We start from the raw sequence: 21,232 nt of genomic DNA, 5'->3' as shown, positions 1-21,232 counted from the left end.
TCATCATCATCATCATCATCATCATCATCATCATCATCATCATTATTATTATTATTATTATTATTATTATTATTATTATTATTATATACTTTTGTCATATATTGGAATATGTCTTTGGCTGAATAATGATGGAAAGAACTTTACTTCTATAATTCCATTTCCCTTCTTTCTATATAAGTCTGTGTGTCAGTGTGTGTATGTATTTTTATATTGCTAGGAATATGATGTTTTTCCTCAACATCCATTACATCTGGGAACATGTGTCTCTACTGCCTCGTTTCACCAGTATTCCCTGTAAGTGCCAGCTGAGGTAGTTGCTTCACTCTGCTTAATAGAACTGCTGGCCCTTGGTCAAATGTCTCCAAATTCATTATATCACTATCAGTCTGAATCTTGGGAAAATGGATTCACACCCTACAAACTGAACATGTAGTATATCACAGCATAATAAAACTACATTTTTTGCTATTAGCAGAAAAGTAAAAAGTCTTGTGGGTGCTTTAAGGACTGCCGTCCCGACAGATAAGCTAGCTCCCACTTCTGTTGGCATTTGGCAGTCTTCACTGCTGTCCTAGATAAATACATTTACTTTCCTTTTATTGAAGTGGCTGCCCAAACTGTTGTGAAATCCATTAGGGAGTGAGTGACGGGTGTGGTTTTTGGAGAAAGAAAAGGACATCTTAATTTCTGAGGTAATCTTCCTTAGGGTTAATTTGTCGATGCAACTTGATTGAAGTTGGTGATGACAATGAGCAGCAGGAACTAAAATGTGCCACCCACACATGGGAAGTTGGCAGTGGACACATCTTGAAAATGTTCTATAAAAAACAAAGTCAGCAGAAACTTCTTTCTGATGCTCCCCACTCCTACTGCAAACTCTTCCTTTATTGCTTTCTATCATTGAGACAACTGGGGGGGGGATAGAAATTGTGGGCTGGGAGCTTAGTATTAAGTATCGGTCTTAATTCTCACAAAACAAGACATGCCAAGCATCTTACTCCTTCAAATAATGTGTATTGCCTTAGTGAAATTCCTTGGTTTCTTTAGATGTGTGTAGGGAAAGTCATGTGGCATTCGATCATTTAGCCTCTTTTCTCCTAACATCTTGCAGAGGAGGAGAATGAGTAGTATATTATTTCAGCAGCATAATTGCACATTTTGTGAAAAGTGAAGCAAGGCTATCTTTCATACTACCCCCACTACCAAAGTAACTAAAAAGAATCCCCTCCCCACTGTTTTGAACAAATGCAGCCTTATAGCAAGTCAGGCCACCTTGGACAGCAGTGATTTTCAGTCACAGGACTGCCTGGAAAGCCAAAAAAGCCACAGAGTTAATAAGAACCAGGAGAGAAAGTGAAGGCTAAACCAAGAATCCAAGGGCAGAATTTTCTAGAATGGCTTGGCTGTGGGAGGTCTGGCTGAGTCACGCATAGCCAGAGGTTGGCCTGGCAAATTTAAAGCAAAGGATCAGATTGAGGGCTTGGCATAGGAATTTTTAAACTCCTCACACATTTTTAAGCCAGTCATTATGCCAGCAGAGTCTGAGATTAGTATCAGTATCTGGCTATTTGTCTGGCTATCTATCCCAGTATTACTCAATCGTAGCAACTTTAAGGCGGGTGGACTTCAACTCCCAGAATTCCTCAGCCAGTCATGGCTGGCTGGGGAATACTGGGAATTAAAGTCCCCCTGCCTTAAAGTTGACAAGATTGAGAAACAATGATCTATCCTTTCTATGTGTAAGTGAAGTCTCCCATAAATATCATGGGGATTAATTTGTGCACATCCTTATTTTGTGTCAAAGCAGTGTTACGCATGATGCATCTCTATGCTTCCCAAGTCTATAGTGTGTAAATCAGTCACTGTGGACAGATACAGACAATCCTTTGGGGAGTACTACGAGAAAGAATAGTGGAGGAAAACATGCTTTGAAATGAAGGAGGTGAAAGACCCACCTATGCCTGCATTAACCTGGGCCTCTGAATAACAGAAGTAATGAAACAGAACCATAATGGAAACAGGTATGGACAGAAGTTTTCCATATTTGTTGTTTGAGTGAGCTGTTGACAAATATTCAGAATTAAATGCTCTGCATATTACAGAGAGTCAGGAAAGAAAAACATGCCCAGAAAAGTTGCTGTAATCTATTAGTGCACCAAACAAGAAGCCTTTCACATTTAATCAGCTGCAGCTGTATCACATTTGATCTATTCTTAGCCAAGCAATTCATTAGAGTTTATATTTTCTCTTTTAGACAAAGCTAAGCTATGGTGCAGGATACTTGGACTCCCCCCCACACAATATTTTTGGGATCATTCCTGTTACAGACAATACTCCAAACCATCTGCCTACTAGGTCTAAAATGGAACTGGATCTCTATGCTGTAGATAGGCTTCTTTCAGACATCTAACAATAGGATGCTAGATGTCGCCTGGCAACAGAGTCACCATGTTAAGGTTCACCTCACCCCATACAGTCATATATATTGCTGCATTATTAGAAGTATAGACTGTGTCATATAGATTGCAAAACTCATGTTTGTCAAGGATATTAAATTTTACCTGCAAAAACCTGGATGATCATATAAGGCAACTAACTGTATCTTTGATTCTGAAGCTCATCTTGATCACCCTACCTAATAGCCATGTTCATAATTGTCCATCCCACTAGGTAGAGTAGAAAATCAACATCACAGGAAGGCTGAAACTATGTTTATTTAGATTGGCTGTAATAACAGAATCCCATGAGTCCAGTCATGTTCTACCCCTTCTTAAACTTCACTAAGTCAGCATGGCATCTATCGGACCTGCTTTTGCATGTTATCTCATTGTTCTAGACTACATTTTCAGTTCGGTTCTGGACTGAAAAATGTTTCAACCCCTTTTGCCTAAATAATGGTTTCAAGATCAGATGCCAATAAAGCCAATGCAGTCCTAGGCTGCATCAACAGAGGGATAGTATCAAGGTCATGTGAAGTGTTTTTCACACTGGCATATCATGTACTGGATTACTTTATGAAAGAAAAGTGATGAATTTTGATATTATTTGCTCACTTGTATTCTTTTAATAAATCAATATGAACTGCACTGAAACATGAGAAGAATTTCATAACAAAGATGAAAGGGAAGAAATACTTTTTTTAATAAAATTGTATTCCTTGTAAGAGAACTGATATAGCCTTGTATTTCTATGATGAGACTTACCTGGTCACAAGTTCCTGAGAATTCCTTTGTTTTCCACTCTCTCCTTAGCAGAAACTGGGTTAAATATGCAGTGACATGGAGAATGAAGATTGTGTGTGTGTGTGTGTGTGTGTGTGTGAAGTCAGTAAATATTAAAGCCAACCATTTAATCATGCTTGCCATATGGAATGGAGAGTTTATGCTTACATGGGGTAGGAATAAAACAAACAAAGGGTACTGCAGATGTTTTCAATCAACCCATAATAGATAAGACTAAGCACAGAGGGATTTCTTGATTTCTTTTCTTCTTTTTTGAGAAACGTAACAGAAAACTATACCCATCTTTACCTTTATTTTCTAAGATGCATTTATAAAGTAAAAATATCATATTTATCTTTATTTTTCATTGAAATTGTAACAGGTTGAAAATGGGGAAGTAAATTAGGAAATCTGGATTCCTAACATTTTTTCCTCACTTGCAGAACTATTAGTGATTAAGTAGTTACTTTTATCCAAGAATATGATAGCGAAATTAAAAAGTCTTTCTTAAAGGGTTAAATAATTTAGACAATGCAATCAGTAGGATAGGAAACCTTAATCCTTTCTCGGTTACCCTTTCTTAAACTTGAGAGAGAGAACTATTAAAAAAACCTAAATTATTACATATCTATTGCCAGTTATCACAATTTCCTTTCAGTTTCTATTTTTCTCATCTCTCCCTTGCACAGATTCCTCTTCACCATCTGAAGTGGTTGCTCCAGGCTTGCAAAAAATAGAATTCTAAATTATTTTCTTAATTACCTGTGACTTAATCACCTTCTCTTAATTCCTTTTGATTTTTTTAGGGGGACTTCTGAATTATGATGCTGTTCTGCACCTTTAGTTTGGCCCTTTTATATTCTCAATTTTGCACTTGGATATAGGTCAAGCCTCCCTACTCACTCGTTTGGGACTCTTTTTTGTATGACCCATGATTTATTTATTTTTTATTTTTATTTTATTTTAATTCCATTTATATCCCGCCCTCCGAAGACTCAGGGCGGCTTACAAGCTTAGCAGTAGCCTTCATTCTATGTATATGCCTGCTTGTTAGGGCTTTCACACACACACACCAAGCGGCATTATTACAAAGTCAGCTTATTGCCCCCAACAATCTGGGTCCTCATTTTACCTACCTCGGAAGGATGGAAGGCTGAGTCAACCTTGAGCCTGGTGGGACTTGAACCTGCACTAATTGCAGGCAGCTGGTGTTACTTAAGGAGGCATTAGCCCACTGCTCCACCAAGGCTCATGATTAAGATGAGTTGTAAGATTTCTTCAGAGTTCCCAAAAAATTCAAGAAATGTTAGAGGCAGTGTCATGGTTTTATGTTAGTATAAAGAAGTATCTACTGTGAGACCTGGCAGTGTCTATTTTATGACAGCTAAGACTAGTCTAGAGAAAAAGAGCTTGAATACTAATCAAAATTGCATTTGAACTGCCGCAGATACTAGTAAAGGCGTGTTAGAACAACTTTAAAAAAAGGGAACCAAAACTTAAATATGACGTCAGTTTTCAGAGACACTTTTTATTTTGTAAAAATGCTGTGAGAAGAAGGCCCTTCCATTTTCATAGCACTATCCCCTAACCAAAAACATGGTAAACATTGCAGTTTTTAGAGGAATCGGAATTAGATAATAAAAGTGAAGTCACAGAAACAGCTTTCAGGTTTTTTCTTCATTACGTCAAAAGGGAGAACGAGGAAGTTTCAGGAAGCCACCATAGTGCCATACTTAGAACAAATGTATTTTAGCAGAGTTCCTCATTCAGTGCTATATATTTTCTTGCCATTGGTTTGGGAACTAGAACAGGGATCCCCAACTTCCAGTCCTTGTACCGGCAATGCCAGAAACCGGGCCACGCAAAGCCAAGCCCCATTCATGGGATGTCTGGCAGTATGTGAAACCATGTCCCTCCAGTCTGCATAAAAGCCTCTCTCCGCAGAACTGGTGCTCAAAAGATTGGGGGCCACTGAACTAGAAGATTACTGTTTTTCTTATTGTTCACTTCTTTTTATATAAAATAAGGTTTTTGAAACCTTTCCCACTTAACATGAACAAGGCTTTTTTTTAAAAAAAATATTTCATTTGTAAGGAATTTTTCTACTCCAGAAGAAATTCCATAGTTTTATCAGCCATGCCTCTTTGCTTATATTCTTTAATACTGTTGTTACTTTTCCAATCATTTCAACCTATTTTTTTTTTCTGAGTTGGTCCAAGGGCTCAAATAAAATTACCGTGCAATTCTTCACTGAAACTAGAGAAGCTTTTGAATTAAAAAGCCTGTTGATCTCTACCAGATTTCCTTTATTCTCATTTTTTTCCTGTTGCATTATTTTTCTTTTTTTTATTTCCCTGTAATACATTGTAGTCAACTACCACCCTAAAATTATGTAAAGGATAGTAAAAGATTTGAAAACTCTAGAGAACTTGTGCCCTCCTTAATTTTTCCTCCCTTTGGCTCCAGTGTGAACTAACTATTTTGGCAGCCAAGAACTGAATGTCAGCAATTTTAATTTGAGATGGAAAAATAGTGGTGGGGCAGCTTATAAAACATTCTGCTTTCAGTAGCCAAGGAGTGGGTCAGCAGTAAGAAAACAACTCATAATTCTTCCATCTGCAATGATTTTTTAACACTTAAGATCACAATGTGAAAACTTTTTTTAGAAAAGAATGGAATGCTTCCTGGCAGTGTACAATTCAAATGTAAGCCTTCCTTTGCTCAAATTAGAATTTAATCGAGAGTTCAGGTGTCTTTAACAATTATAAAAGCCTATTAACAGCCCAGAGAAGCAGAGGGAGTTCACCAAATAACTAAATCCATTGATCTCTAATCCTTTGGGCCCTACTGACTCTAGAAGAGTTGCTCACATGGCTTCCATCCAGGCTTACATATTGCCAAAACACGCTTGGCTCTTCAACAGCCAACAAAGAACATGATTCTCTGTCCGGAAACAACACAAAAAGAATCAGTATTTTGAGCTGACCCTAATGCTGCACTGATTTGGGAGATAATAAATTAAATGATGAGCATTTGTAACTGTGTCTTCAAATGGGAGAATGGGGTAGAGGACTTGCATATGGTAATTAAAAGAGACTAGCAGGCTTCTTCTAATATAAGGTTTTTTTGGGGGGGTTGTTTCCCATGTACTCTAGTTCAAAATCGTTTTGAGGAAAGACATTATTATTTTTGTGAATTTCTTGCAGTTTTAAGATATTATAAAAGAGAGCACTATTGGAAGCAAGTATGCTTTACCTTCTATTAGGGATCAATGTAGCAATGCTGCATGAAAATTAGCAACATTTTTCATCCAAGCCTTGTATATAAAATTTTGCTTGGAGAAATTAAAGCATTTTAGAATATGCTTTAGGCAAGGTCAGGCATATAAATCCATGCCTATTGTATAAAGTAGTTTTGATACATGTCAGTGTATAAGTTTCTGGTCCATGTTATTCTTTTAATTTGAATTACATCCTGGCTTTCCTTCAGGAGTTAAGGCAGCTTACACAATATCTCCCTCATTTCATCTTCCTAATAACAGCCCATTTAAGAACATTGGACTGGGAAGAGTAACTGGCTTAGTCATTAGGTGAGCTTTCATGCTGAGGAAAGACTTATTCATTTATGTATTCATTTATTTAAAAGATTTATATGGCTGCCAAATTTAAACTCAACTCTGGACAGCTCTTGACAACAATGAAACCCAAGTAACATATACAATCATAAACCATCATCCCATAGAACCATAAAACAAAAACAAGACACCTCAGTTATCCCCTTGTAGCTGGAATGCAGTATTGAAGGCTACCTCTACATTTCACTATCAGGAGTTCAACCCTTGACTCAGTGTCGTGTAAGCCAGGGGTCTTCAAACTTGGCCCTTTTATGACTTGTGGACTTCAACTCCCAGAATTCATAAGCCAGCTTTGCTGGCTGAGGAATTCTGGGAATTGAAGTCCACAAGTCATAAAAGGGCCAAGTTTGAAGACCCCTGGTGTAAGCACTATGAAGCAGTATGTAAGTCTAAGTGTTATTGCTATTTCTGGAAGGCTAAAACAGTGGAAGGCCAGTCAAGTCACTATAGGTTAGTATCAGCCACAGAAAATATATGTTTCCAAGATTCTATTAGCTGGCAAGATTTCCAGGAAAGGACCAGGACCATGCCTATCCTGTCCAATCTGGTAGAATGGGCAGATACTCCTTAGGAGAGACAGTCCCACAAATAAACTGCTCCTGTACTATACAGCAGGAGTCCCCAACTCCCTGTCCATGGACCAGTACTGAGCCATAGTCTCTTGGGAACCAGGGCACGCAAGTGGTGGGCAAGTGTGTGAAGCTTCATTTGTGCATGTGTGGGAGCTAGGTTGCACACACAAAACCATCCCTTCCCCCCATTACCACCACCATTGCTACTGCTGGTCTATGGAGCCATAAAGGTTGTGAACTGCTATCATACAGGGATTTAAAAGCAATAATCAGCACCATGAATTGCACCCAGAAGGAAACTGGGAGCCAGTGCAACTCATGTGAAAAAGGTATAAGGTGGGTAAACCTAGGAACAGCCAATACTGTGCATGTCTTTGTGTTCTGTACCAGATGTAGCTGCCAAATGGTGTTCAAGGGCAGTCCCCTGTAACGTACATTTCAATAATCCACTGTGACTCTCCCAACTATTTAACCAATATATTATATTGGCTGTCAATAAAATACTCTCACTCTCATAAAGCATTCTCAAAGTGCCCAGATATTCATCTTCCAATGCAAAACACAGCATTGTAATATTGTAATTGTAATGATTGGTTGATTTGATTTGTGTGTTGCCCACCTCATCTAGAGACATTCTGTTGTCCACCATAAATATGATGAATAAAAAAATGTGACAGATTTGAGACAGAGAATACCATCTTCAGGTATTCTCTGAACTTCATACCCACATAAGTCTGTTTTACCCATTGAAACAGAGAAAACTAAAATCATTAGCCATAGGTTTTGAGAAACCATTCTATAGTGATTTCCCCATAGTAATTAGCTTTCTTTGTCTTCATAGCATCAAATAGCCATTCTTGAAGGCAATCCTCATTACTATTGTTTTGGCACATTTGTTGAATGTCTTTAGAAATCACTAATAGGGAAATATCTGATGATTATATTTTAAACTCATCTTGGGTAATGAAGATAGTGAAGCGAAAATAGAATGACTGAAAAGAAAGCACTATTTCTATATATCTAATACATATTATTCCTGCACATGCTTGCATTATCCTGATTTGTCAATTTCTTATAGCGAAGGAGTGTTTTTAAAATCACCTACCCACTCAAAGATAATTTTAGAAACATACATGTATTTTGATTTTTTCCTTAACTTATACAGTTTTGTTTATAATTTATTTATAACTTCTGTTTGCTTTTTCAGCTCAACTATTACTAATGTATTTTTTTACTATGCAATAACCCCTAATATATATTTTTAATGCAGGTAGCCTTAATATGCAATGTTAGATTCAACTTGCCTCAAAGTGTACTGGTTTTATGTGTATGTTTGTATTTGTTTTCAAATTTTCCTAGCACAATATGACAAATGTCAGCAGATTGTGTTGCTGTTGCCATCCTTACTACAAGATAGTCACTTTGGTCATCATTTCATCATTTCTTTTGCAAGGACGGGTATTTGAGTATTGGCAATCTGCAGACTTCACCTCCAACATTCCTCCCACCCCCACCCCCCACCCCCCGCGGTCATGCTGCTGTAATTTGGGGGCAGATAAATGCAAAAAGGGAGTGCTCATTTTCTATTAGTCTCACTGCACTTGTTTTATCTTTTAAGATAAATCCAGCCTACCCCAATCCCCCAAAAAATGTAGGATAGCAAATTTAAAAAGGTCAGCGTGCCCATACTATCAATATAGCTCTGAAGGACTGAATATTCATACATGAAAGCATGACCCCCTAGCCATAAAAGCTTGCCTATCCCTGCTTTGTTCAATTCCATCTCCCTTCAGGCTAGTGTGAGAGAAAGACTGGTGCAATAGCTCCCTAATTTCCCAACTAGGATATAATTTTGCCAACTGTCACTTTCCTGCTTTGAATCTGGGGGCTTCTTGTCCCAATTTTCAACAAGTTTAAAAAAAAATGTTATATCACAAATTGTTCTGTACTAGCCTGCTACCGGCCCTGCAGAAAAGGCAGGGACAACCCCTTTTACAAGAAGGCAAGAGGCTGGAATAACGCCTGCCAAATTTATTGCTACAAAAACAAACGGAACAAGACAAACCAAGAAACAGGAGCTTTAAGAAACAGGAACTATCCAAGCGGTTGCCTTCAGCAAACCAGCCCTCCCACACATTCCCCTTATATAGAGTTCAGGGCGTGGCTTCTCTCTGCCTCCTTCCGAGGAGCCCCATTGCCTTCCTCTGTTTACTCCTAATTAACTGCCTCCTGCATCGGGCATCCTTGAACAGGGCCAGCTGTGGGTCATCTTCATCCACGCTGTCAGGCTCACACAGCTGGGTCTCCGTGGTGACCAAGTGGGAGGGGCCTGGCTGAGGGCTCTCATCAGCAAGATCTTCAACCCCCTCAGCAAGGTCTTCAACACCCCCCTCCTCCTCTGAGTCGTCCGACCCAACTGCCAAACCCACAGGCTGACCCTGAATCACAACACAAATAGGGAATATTTACCTCAAAGTGTCTAACTATAATAGGTAGAAAGGAGATTTCTGAAATATGGTAACAAAATGACAACATGATTTTAAAACCCAGATGAAAAAGTACCAATCTAGAAGGGTCAGTATCAATTAAAAAACCAACAAAAAGAACCGACTAAAGCAGCAAATGTAAAAAAATGGTGGCAAATCTTCACTTTATAAATGAAAACTGGTCCAGATGAGCCTAAGTCCATTACACAAAACAGTGTCTGAGAAAGCCCAATGTGGTATAAATCCTATTCCAGCTTCATATGGATGGGGACTCAAATGAAAGCATTCCTACAGTCTAAGTGAATCTATACAGAAGCAGCCAGATGTTCAGGTTATGTAGTCTTAAACAAATGTTTTGAATTTAATCCTTCCTTCCTTCCTTCCTTCCTTCCTTCCTTCCTTCCTTCCTTCCTTCCTTCCTTCCTTCCTTCCTTCCTTCCTTCCTTCCTGACCACTTTCTACAGGGGGACAATTGAGAGCATCCTGTCATAGAGCATCACAGTCTGGTTTGGAAGCATCACTGCTTCAGACAGGAAGGCGGTATAGAGAGTGGTGAGGATGGCCAAAAAGATCATTGGCAGTTCCCTCCCTCCCATCCAGGACATAGCACAAAAGCGTTGTTTGAACAGGGTCCATAAGATTATCTGGGACATTAATCATCTGCTGCCATTGTCAACCTCCCATCGCCCGGTTCGCTCCCACAGAGTCGGCCTCCTCAGGATTCCGTTGCCTAGGCAATGCTGGCTGGTGGCCCCCAGGGGGAGAGCCTTCTCTGTGGGTGCACCGACCTTCTGGAATGAACTGCCTCCGGAGCTGCGGACGGCCCCTGACCTTCGGTCCTTCCACCGTGACCTGAAGACATGGATGTTCCAACAAGCCGGCCTGGACTGACTATGGTTTTAAATTTGGCTTTTATTGGGTTAAATTGTCATTTATTTATTACTTCCATTATTTAATTCTTTTTAAAATTTTGTACTTTATGTTTTTTTTTAAATTTTTTTATTGTTGTGAGCCTCCCTGAGTCCTTGGGGAAAAGGGCAGCATATAAATTTAATAAATTCAATTCAATCTTCTTCACAACCTGTTTTCTTTGTTCCCTTCCGGGAGGAGGAGGCTTCGTGGTATCCATAGCAGAACATCCAGATTCAGCCATAGTTTCATTCCATACAGCATTAACCTTGTGAGTTCTCAGGCTTCCTCCTTCCATTATATATTCAAGATGAACAGTATTTAATATTTATTTGTTATGTATATGTAGAGGTGTGGGTCTATACATATGTTGTTTTTAGTATGTTTTAGGTGTGTGTCATGTATGTGTTTCACTTTGAGAGCAGGCAACTAAATTTCATTTTTGATGTGTGCCGTTGTGCCCACAGTAAAAAATGACAATAAATCTTATCTTATCTTATCTTATCTTATCTTATCTTATCTTATCTTATCTTATCTTATCTTATCATCTTATCTTATCTTATCTTATCTTATCTTATCTTATCTTATCTTATCTTATCTTATCTTATCTTATCTTATCTTATCCTATCTTATCTTATCTTATCTTATCATCTTATCTTATCTTATCTTATCTGTCCTTCCTTCCTTCCTTCCTTCCTTCCTTCCTTCCTTCCTTCCTTCCTTCCTTCCTTCCTTCCTTCCTTCCATTGCTTGACTCCCAGTGCTTTGGTACTTTGTGGTACCCAGCAGCCAAGTGGCACCAATCCACCTAGAACAGTTTTGATGTCTTAACACTTCTTAGAATGTCAACTGCCATATTTTTGAGGAACTATAGATTCCATCAGGTTTTCAAGTGTATCTCTTTGTGCAGAGGGCTTATAGTGTTACAGTGTTCTCAATGAGATGACAAAGGTGACAAAGCTTGCCTTGATCCAACAAGTTTTAATATAATGTTTGCCATAGCCAGCTGAGCAATTGTGAAGGGTGGGGAGTGAGCAGAATATGTTTGTCTCAGCCTGATTCATTGTAGGCTGTTGTCTACTTTGGTCCAGCATTTACTTCATTTACTTTAGGGACATAAACCAGGGATAAGTTTAGTTGATCTGCAGCATTTTGATCTGGCAATTTAATCCCAGCTAACTGAGAAAAAAAAGAGCAAGACTGATTATAATTATAGTCTGGCAACTAATGTTTACAGTTAAAGATAGAAGAACATGTTGGAACATATGAAACAATTGTTCATCCTATATTTACAAGTTGGTGGGTAGGGATGCCTCAGTGTCACGGTCCAAAGAAACATTATTGCCTTTCCGTGCCCGTGCTGAGGTTCAAAACAAGCATGAGTTGCTCCCTATGTTTGTTGAATCTGTCTGGCCTCTTTGCAAATGTTAGCTATTTGATTATAGGGAATGCAATCATGAGTTATGGGAAATGTATTTTTGAAGTCACATTTCAGTTGTGCAATGGTATACAGATAATGTTGCACCAGTTTTAACTAAGATTTTTTTTTCCTCTAGCCCCAGATTTAGCTTGCTCAGCAGACATTGATTTTGCATGGTAGAAGAACTCATTAGATTTTTGGCAAAGGCCCAGAGACAAAGCAGCTGATTAGACCATGGACACACCTGAGTGTGCAACTGAAGACAGCCCCCTGGATACTTTTGTATGTTTTCACAGGTGGATTTTTGCTAAATTAGTAATGGGAGCTCACCTCAGATTCTTTTCCCCTTCTGGCTCAGCCAGAGTGTGCCCACATGCAAGTTTTGGAATGCTAAAAGGCCAGTGAAAAAGAACCAGCATAATTGTTTAGTTAAGCCTAAAGGAAAATAAAACAGCAGCTTTTCAACTGTTTCAGTAAAATCACTAGTTCCATATAAAATTATTGGATTAACTGATCAGTTCTTAATCCTGATCCAAAGAGAAGGCAGAATCCATGTAAACGCAGGTGTTCACCTTTGGCCTGCATTTACTTTTGGCTTTTATATTACCACTTTCTTTATGTTATCCCATATCCTTACTTCTTTCTCTCTTTGCTCTGTATCTAACTGTACTGTTGAAATTCTGGACAAATTATACTACATTTAATTATAATAATAACAATAATAAAGTTGGAAGGGACCTTGGAAGTCATCTAGTCCAACCCCCCCGCTCAGGCAGGAAACCCTATACCATTTTGGACAAATGGCTGTCCAGTCTCTTCTTAAAAACTTCCAGTGTTGGAGCATTCACAGCTTCTGGAGGCAGGTTGCACCACTGATTAATTGTTCTAACTGTCAGGAAGTTTCTCCTTAGTTCTAGGTTGCTTCTCTCCTTGATTAGTTTCCATCCATTGCTTCTTTGTCCTGCCTTTGGGCGTTTTGGAGAATAGCTTGAGTCCATCCTCTTTGTGGCTGCCCTTGAGATATTGGAACACTGCTATCATGTCATCCTCACCCTTCTCTTCGTTAAACTACACATACCCAATTCCAGCAACCATTCGTTATATGTTTTAGTCTCCAGTCCCCTAATCATCTTTGTTGCTCTTCTCTGTACTCTTTCTAGAGTCTCAACTTCTTTTTTACATCGTGGTGACCAAAACTGGATGCAGTATTCCAAGTGTGACCTTACCAAGGCATTGTAAACTGGTATTAATACTTCATGTGATCTTGATTCTATTCCTCTGTTAATGCAGCCTAGCACTGTGTTGGCTTTTTTGGCAGCTGCAGCACACTGCTGGCTCATACTTAAGTGATTGTCCACTAGGACTCTGAGATCCCTCTCACAGTTACTACTATTGAGCGAGGTACCCCCTATACTATACCTGTACATTTGGTTTTTCTTGCCTAAATCTAAAACCTTACTTTTTTCACCGTTGAATTTCATTTTGTTAAATAGCGCCCAGTGTTCAAGTCTGTCCAGATCCTCCTATATCTTAAGCCTGTCTTCTGGAGTGTTGGCTATTCCTGCTGAGCTTGGAGTTGTCTGCAAATTTGATGAGTTCGCCATTTATCCCTTCATCCAAATCATCAATGAAGATGTTGAAGAGCACTGGGCCCAGAACAGAGCCCTGGGGCACCCCACTACATACTTTCCTTCATGTAGATTCAGTTCCATTGAGGACCACACACTGAGTACGGCCGGTCAGCCAGCTACAAATCCATCTGGTGGTGATTCTGTGTAACCCACATTTTTCTATCTTATCAAGTAGAAGGTTGTGATTTACTTTATCAAATGCCTTACTGAAGTCCAAGTAAATTATATCTACAGCATTCTTCTGGTCCACTAATTTTGTCACTTGGTCAAAGAATGCAATAAGATTTGTCTGGCATGATCTGTTTTTGACAAACCCATGTAGGCTTTTAGTAATGACTTTGTTTGCCTCTAGGTGCTCGCTGATTCATTGTTTGATTATCTTTTCCGGAATCTTCCCAGGTATTGAGGTCAGGCTGATAGGTCTGTAATTTCCTGGATCCATTTTTTCCCCTTTTTTGAAGATGGGAACTACATCAGCTCTTTTCCAATCCTCTGGTAGTTCCCCAGTGCTCCAGGATCTTTGGAAGATATAGTTCAGTGGTTCTGAGATCACATCTGCCAGTTCCTTGAGAACCTTGGGGTGTATTCCATCTGGTCCTGGTGCTTTGAACTCGTCTAGACTAGACAGGTGCTCACTTACCATTTTCTTGCCTATCTTAACGTGTTTCTATTCTGTTTTTTATGGCACTAGTTCTGATAGGTTGGACTGTTTTTTTCCCCTTTGTGTAAAGACAGATGCAAAAAAATGAGTTAAATACTTCTGCTTTCTCCCTGTTGCTTGTCACCTTCTTGCCACTTTCTTGCACTAATGGGCCAATCATTTCCTTGATTTTTTTCTTGTTTTTTACATGTTGAAAGAAGCTTTTTTTTGTTATTTTTGACTTTGGTCGCAAGCCTTAGTTCATTTTAAGCCTTAGCTTTCCTCACTCCATCTTTGCAGGCTCGGGCTATTTGCTGATATTCTGACTTAGTTATATGCCCCTCTTTCCACTTTCTATACTTGTCCTTTTTATCTTTCAATTTTTCAGAGAGTTCTTTATGCAGCCATGCTGGTTTCTTTTGAGAGCTGTTATTTTTCCTCTTTGTTGGTATTGTGCTAACTGGGCTTTTATTATCTCACTTTTTGAAATTTCCCAAGCTTCTTGAGTTGTTTTCCCCTTGAGGATTCTCATCCATGGAATCCTTCCCAAGCCCTCTCTACGTTTATTGAAATTAGCTCTCTTAAAGTATAGGACTCTAGCTTGACTGTGTTCTATTGCTTGTGCTTCCATAATGTTGAATTCTAATATTGCATGATCACTTCCTCCCAAGGTTCCTGTGGCTTCAACACCTATCATTTCATCTCTGTTAGTGAGGATTAGATCCAAAATGTCTAATCCCCTAGTTCCCTTCTCTACTTTTTGGGTAACAAAGTTGTCTGCTAGGTTTGTCAGGAATCTGTTTGAACTTCCACTTGGTGCAGAGTTTGTCTCCCAGTTGATGTAAGGGTAATTAAAGTCCCCCATTACTATTGTGATGTGCTTCTACATACCTTAGTTAGCTGACTAGCAAAAAGTTCATCTAGTTCCTCTGTTTGGTTGGGTGGCCTTTAGTATACACGTATGGCAATGTCATTCCCCTCCCCTTTTATATTGACCCAAATGCATTCAAGTTTACAGTTTTCATTATTGTTGTGCTCTATTTCTCTAGAGATGTAGTTATTTCTTATATAGAGGGCAACTCCACCTCCACTTTTATTTGGTCTGTTTCTTTTAAATAATTTAAATCCCTCTAGCTGTGTGTTCCATTTGTGGGTTTCATCCCACCATGTTTCCATAATGGCAACAATATCATATCTGCCCTCATTAATCTGAATTTCTAGTTCAAGCAATGTCTTTCTGGTTTTGTTTTTCTCTATATCTAGATTGGGACCATTCTGTTGAGTGAGGTGGAGTGTTAATCTACAGCTTTTGTTTTTGTTTTTAAAGAAAGGAACCAATCTTTGCTAATACAGTGAAAATGTTGCCTATTTATTCATGTGTGAGGTTTTCCCAAACAAGGAAACTAAGGATGAAGGATTATAGTACAGTATAACTACACATATTTATACTGTAGTAAAAACCAGGAGAGCTTTAATATATTGCATCAAGGAACTATTATCTCTTTTTCACTCATTTCTTTTACTTTTCTAATATGCACGGATAATACTGTACCCACAACTTCACAGGGTGGATTAAGTAAAGACTACATAGTGAGCTACCAGTATGTGCTTCCTTATATTCTTAACCATATGAGTTCTTCCCCAAATGGTCCCAATTACTCATCACATTTCTATGTAGCTCATCTCCCTTATGTGAGCCCATATGAATTTTACTATACAACCATTGTTCAATGCTGAAAAACCTATTTTGTTTATTTTGGTACCGATGTTCAATAAATATACTGCTCAAAAAAACAAAGGGAACACTTAAACAACACAATGTACTGTATTTAATAGTAGGATGTCTTATCTTGTGTTCCCTTTATTTTTTGAGCAGTATATATTGAATTCATAATCCAAAGGAAAATCAATATTAATTTTGAATCATTTCTATACTAATTGTAGAAAACGATAAATAATTATTTGTAATCCATACTACAATATTTAATTGGGTAGTTTCATTTCTGTCAATATTTCTTTATAAGTCACCTACATGTGCTCTATGTCAGGGCTTTTCAACTGGTGATATGCATACCACCAGTGGTACTTTAGCACCTGGCAGGTGGTTCGCGACCCCTAGCCAAGTGTAGCGGGGGAGGGAACCAGCTAAAGCAGCACTGCACAGACCTGGAGATCAGCTGCAGAACTTGGCAGAAGCCCCAGGATCGATGCACGTGGTGACATGGTAATTGGAGCTTCTGGTGCACCCGGAAGAGAAAAGGAGAAGGTGGGTAGAGAGAAGAAAAGTATAAAAGGGGTAGGTTTTGGCAGGAGAGAGAGAGAAAGAGCGAGAAGAGAAGAGGCTTTTCTTACCAAAACAGTGAGGAGAGACAGAGCAAGCGGCGTGTTTTCAGAGGAAGGGCGCATGAGCGAGCAGCCTGTTTAGGGAGTGGCTTGTTGTCATGCAAAGAGCACATGAGCGAGCAGCCTGTTTAGCATGTTTTTGGAAGGGTGAGCAAGCAATGTGTTTTCAGGGGAAGGGCGAATGAGTGAGCAACGTGTTTTCAGAAGGGCGAGTGAGTGAGTGGCATGTTTTGGGGGGAAGAGTGAGCAAGTGAGCAGCATGTTTTCAAGGGAAGGGTTAGCGAATGAGTGGCATGTTTTTGGAAGGGCGAGCAAGCAAGCTGGGCAGGAACCCCAGGATCACTGTGTGCTTCTGCAGGGTTATGGAGACTCAGCAGAAGCCCCAGGATCAGTGTGCACAGCTACAGCTGATCAGCATTTCTGCTCAGCCCCCCAGGCACTGATCCTGGGGCTTCTGCTGAGCCCTGAAAAAGCGCCAAACAGCTGGAGCCCGGTGCTGATCCTGGTGCTTCTGCTGAGACCTGACAGCCCTGCAGAAGCACAGATCAACTGTTAGGAGGGCTCAGCAGAAGCACCAGGATCAGTGGCGGAAGGAAGGAAGGAGATGAGAAGGAGAAGGAGGTAAAGAAGGACGGAAGGATGGAAGGAGATGGGAATGAGAAGGAGAGAAGCAGGGAGGGAGGGAAAAAGGAAGGAAGGACCCCCCACACACATAACCACAATGCTAATGTGGCCCTCAATGAAATTGAGTTTGACACCCGATATAAAAGGTTGTTAAGTGAATCTGGTTTCTCCATTGATTTTGGTTGTCAAAAGGTTACGAAAGAGTATCACATGACCTTGAAACACTGCAGCCATCATAAACATGAATCAGTTGCTAAGCATCTGAATGTCAATCACATGACCCTGGGAATGCTGAAATGGTCATAAATGTGAAAAATGGTCATAAGTCACTTTTTTCAGTGCTGTTGTAACTTTGAACAGTCACTAAGCAAACTGTTGTAAGTCGAGGACTACCTGTACTTTATCACTTTTTCCTTTTTGGTCATCAAATTTTTGACACCTTGATAGGCGACTGGTGGTACTCAGATATTGCCATATCCTAAAAATGATACAATGGGTGAAAAGGTTGAAAACCCCTGCTATATGTAACAGAAAATAATAATAATGATTATTAGATTGAAAATGGGGCTATAGGTATTGATTAACTATCACTATGCTATGTGTCAGCTTTACTGATCAATTATCACTAACATATATTTGAAGTTAGGCTGTTTTTTTTCTCCAAAGTGATATTGACATTGAACTGTATAGTGGTTATGTTGCCAGTTCAAGTGAGTGGGAAATATACAGATTTCTTCATCATAAATTAGAAAAATGGCCAGGGTAAAGCACTAAAGGAACTTTTGTGGAAAGAAGCTAAAAATATAAAAAAGAGTCTTTTAGTTCTGTCAGTAATAAAAATAAGAAAACAAAATGGACAACAGAACAATTGATAAAAGGAGGGATTTGTGATTGAAAATAAATAAGGAGATGGAAATAAAGTTCCTGCCCGCCCTTTTTTTTAATCCCATTTATATCCCACCCTTCTCCGAAGACTCAGGGTGGCTTACAATCTAAAGCACAAATCAATGTGCTTAGCAATAGCCTTCATTCTATGTATATGCAGTGCTTTTTTTGTAAAAGAAAAAGGTGCCGGAACTCACACATGTCATACAACCCACCTTGCCTACCCTACAAGGTTCCATCCAAAAAAGGTGCCGGAACTCCGTTCTGAGTGTTCTATGAGAAAAAAGCCCTGTGTATATGCCTGCTTATTAGGGCTTTCGCCCCCCCCAAGCGGCATTATTACAAAGTCAGCTTAATTGCCCCCAACAATCTGGGTCCTCATTTTACCTACCTCAGAAGGATGGAAGGCTGAGTCAACCTTGAGCCTGGTGGGACTCGAACCTGCACTAATTGCAGGCAGCTGGTGTTACTTAAGGAGGCATTAGCCCACTGCTCCACCAAGGCCCTTGCTTTATACAAAATAATATCTTCATTTCCAAAACCTTAGAAAGTTTTTCTTGTGTCACACTGAAGTGAGATGAAACATCACCAAAAGATATGGTTCAAAGGAAGACATCATGCAATGAAGTCCATTATTGGCATGTTCGAGACTCAATCTTAGGAAAAAACACTATAGGTAGCAGGACTGGAATAGGGACCAAGGATAAGAAAACCTTCAAGAGAAGGCAATAATGGGTTAGGTAACAATTACCTTTTTTTTTCCTGAGAACTAACACATCCCAGTGACCTTTATTTTACTAAAATATATCCATTGTTGTTTGAAGAACAACACCATTGTTCAGTGGTCAAGCACCTGTTTTGCAGACAGAAGGTCTCAGATACTGTCTCCAGCTAATATCCCAAGCAGTACTAAATCTTTCATAAAGAAGGCAGCATTAAATCAGAGACAATGAATGTGTCACCCTGCTTAAGACAAAGTATTGCAATGACAAGCATAGTAATCCAGTGTCTTTCAAGTAATAAAGAAACCTTTTTTTCTGAGGCACCACCCTTTGGAATGATCACTCACTCTCTCTCTCTCTCACACACACACACACACAAAAGAATATGATGATATTTAGGAAGCTATTACAAATCTGACTTTTTCCCCAGGCTTTGAAACAGGATAAAGGTTGAACTCCTGTTGGATTGGGAGTTGAGATGGGGTTTGTTATCTGTTTTTGTGTTGCTCATGGTCTCTTTTAATTGCAGGTTACCTGTAATTGTTGGGGGTTTGGAGACCAATACATTGAGTTATTCATGATACTAATTAATTAATTAATTATCTTTTAAATGTTCTACTTCCTAGAAATCTATACTGTTTTAATTTAGATATTTTAGGTAAAACAAATGCTTTAGAGTTGTTAGGGTAGTTACTAGAGCTGGGAAGACCCAGGTTCAAATCTAATCTGAGCTACACAAGTTCACTGGTGATTTTAAGATAGTCAGGGTTTCTCATCTCATTGTATCTCACAGGCTGTGGAGAGGATAAAATTGAAGAAGGGAATAAATATTATGTATGCTATCTTATCAAGTCAATCTATATTATAGGCATAGACAAGTGCAGTATACTATCTTAAACGCTTAGAACAGTAGATGTAAACCTCACTATCATCTATGTCCAGATGAGGCCTTAATATATTTCAATTAAAGAGATATGTTGCAATGTGGAACATTCTTGGTTAGAACTTATTCTAGCCAACTGGCCATGTTCTTTTCCAGGTTATACGTTGCCATTCAACTACTACCATCTTTTGCACAGGAACTCAGAATTTTGTACCCTCTCCTCATGCTTAATCCTCATCGCACTCAACTGTCATTGTTCAGGGGATTATGACCTCTAAAAAATATGATACTCTCCTGAGAAGTCCAGAATGCTTTTACTTCCTTTTTGTATGCAGATTATGTATATTTTGGCAGTGCAAGAATTCACACTTGGAAAATGAAATCAGTTTACTCTTAGGACGTATGTTGTATGCTTAACTTCTTTTCAAAGTCTGGTTCCTCTCATCTTTGCCAACCATTCTGAACTACAGCTTTAGACATCTTTCCCTGCTTCTTTTCTCTGCTTGCACCTCTAAACAGGCTGGAGAAATGCCTGATTATATATTTAGCTTCTCTTTATCCCAAAGCAAACACATCTGATTCTATTCCTGTGGCAATATCTAGAGCAATTATTTTGCTTTTTTTGTTTTAGCATAGAGATGAAATTGCTCCCCATTTGGACCAGTTTCTGCCTTCCTACACTTCATATTGGGAATGGTTAATTTACACTCCTGGCATTGAGTAAAGCAGCATGGAATATTTTTATTAGATTGTTTTAACCAACTGTTTGTGCTTGATGCAAATAATGTAGCCACTCCAAGCCGTACAGCTGTACAACATTTTTTAAAAAATGTTCTTTTAGAATACTACAACTTAAGTTTACTCAATGGAATGGATTTGCCTAAAGCACAGGGGACAAAAGAAATATTTCTTTGGTTCTGAACTGCAAGAATCAGAAACACAAGAAGCTGTAGTTGTTTAGGGGGAAAAAGAACAAAGAAAGAAACAACATTAGCTTTTAATAATATTCAATATTATAAAATTATAGGAGCTGAAAGGACCTTGAATATTAGCTAGCCTAGCCTCATGCTTAGTAAATGATTTTAATGTGTCTTTGAAACAACCACAATATCAATGTGGTTGTGTGTTTTTAAATTCTTACCATTGCCTTAAATTCTTAACTGGGTGATTGCTTTTGAGGAAATATCTACATTTGAAGGCTACTATCATACTCTTGAAAGAAGCAATAAGAAATTTCTACTTCTCCCTCCCTCTGTTACTGA

This window comes from Vipera ursinii (genome assembly GCF_947247035.1).
Source record: "Vipera ursinii genome assembly, chromosome: 1".
NCBI lineage: Eukaryota > Metazoa > Chordata > Lepidosauria > Squamata > Viperidae > Vipera > Vipera ursinii.
This window is presented reverse-complemented; position numbering follows the sequence as displayed.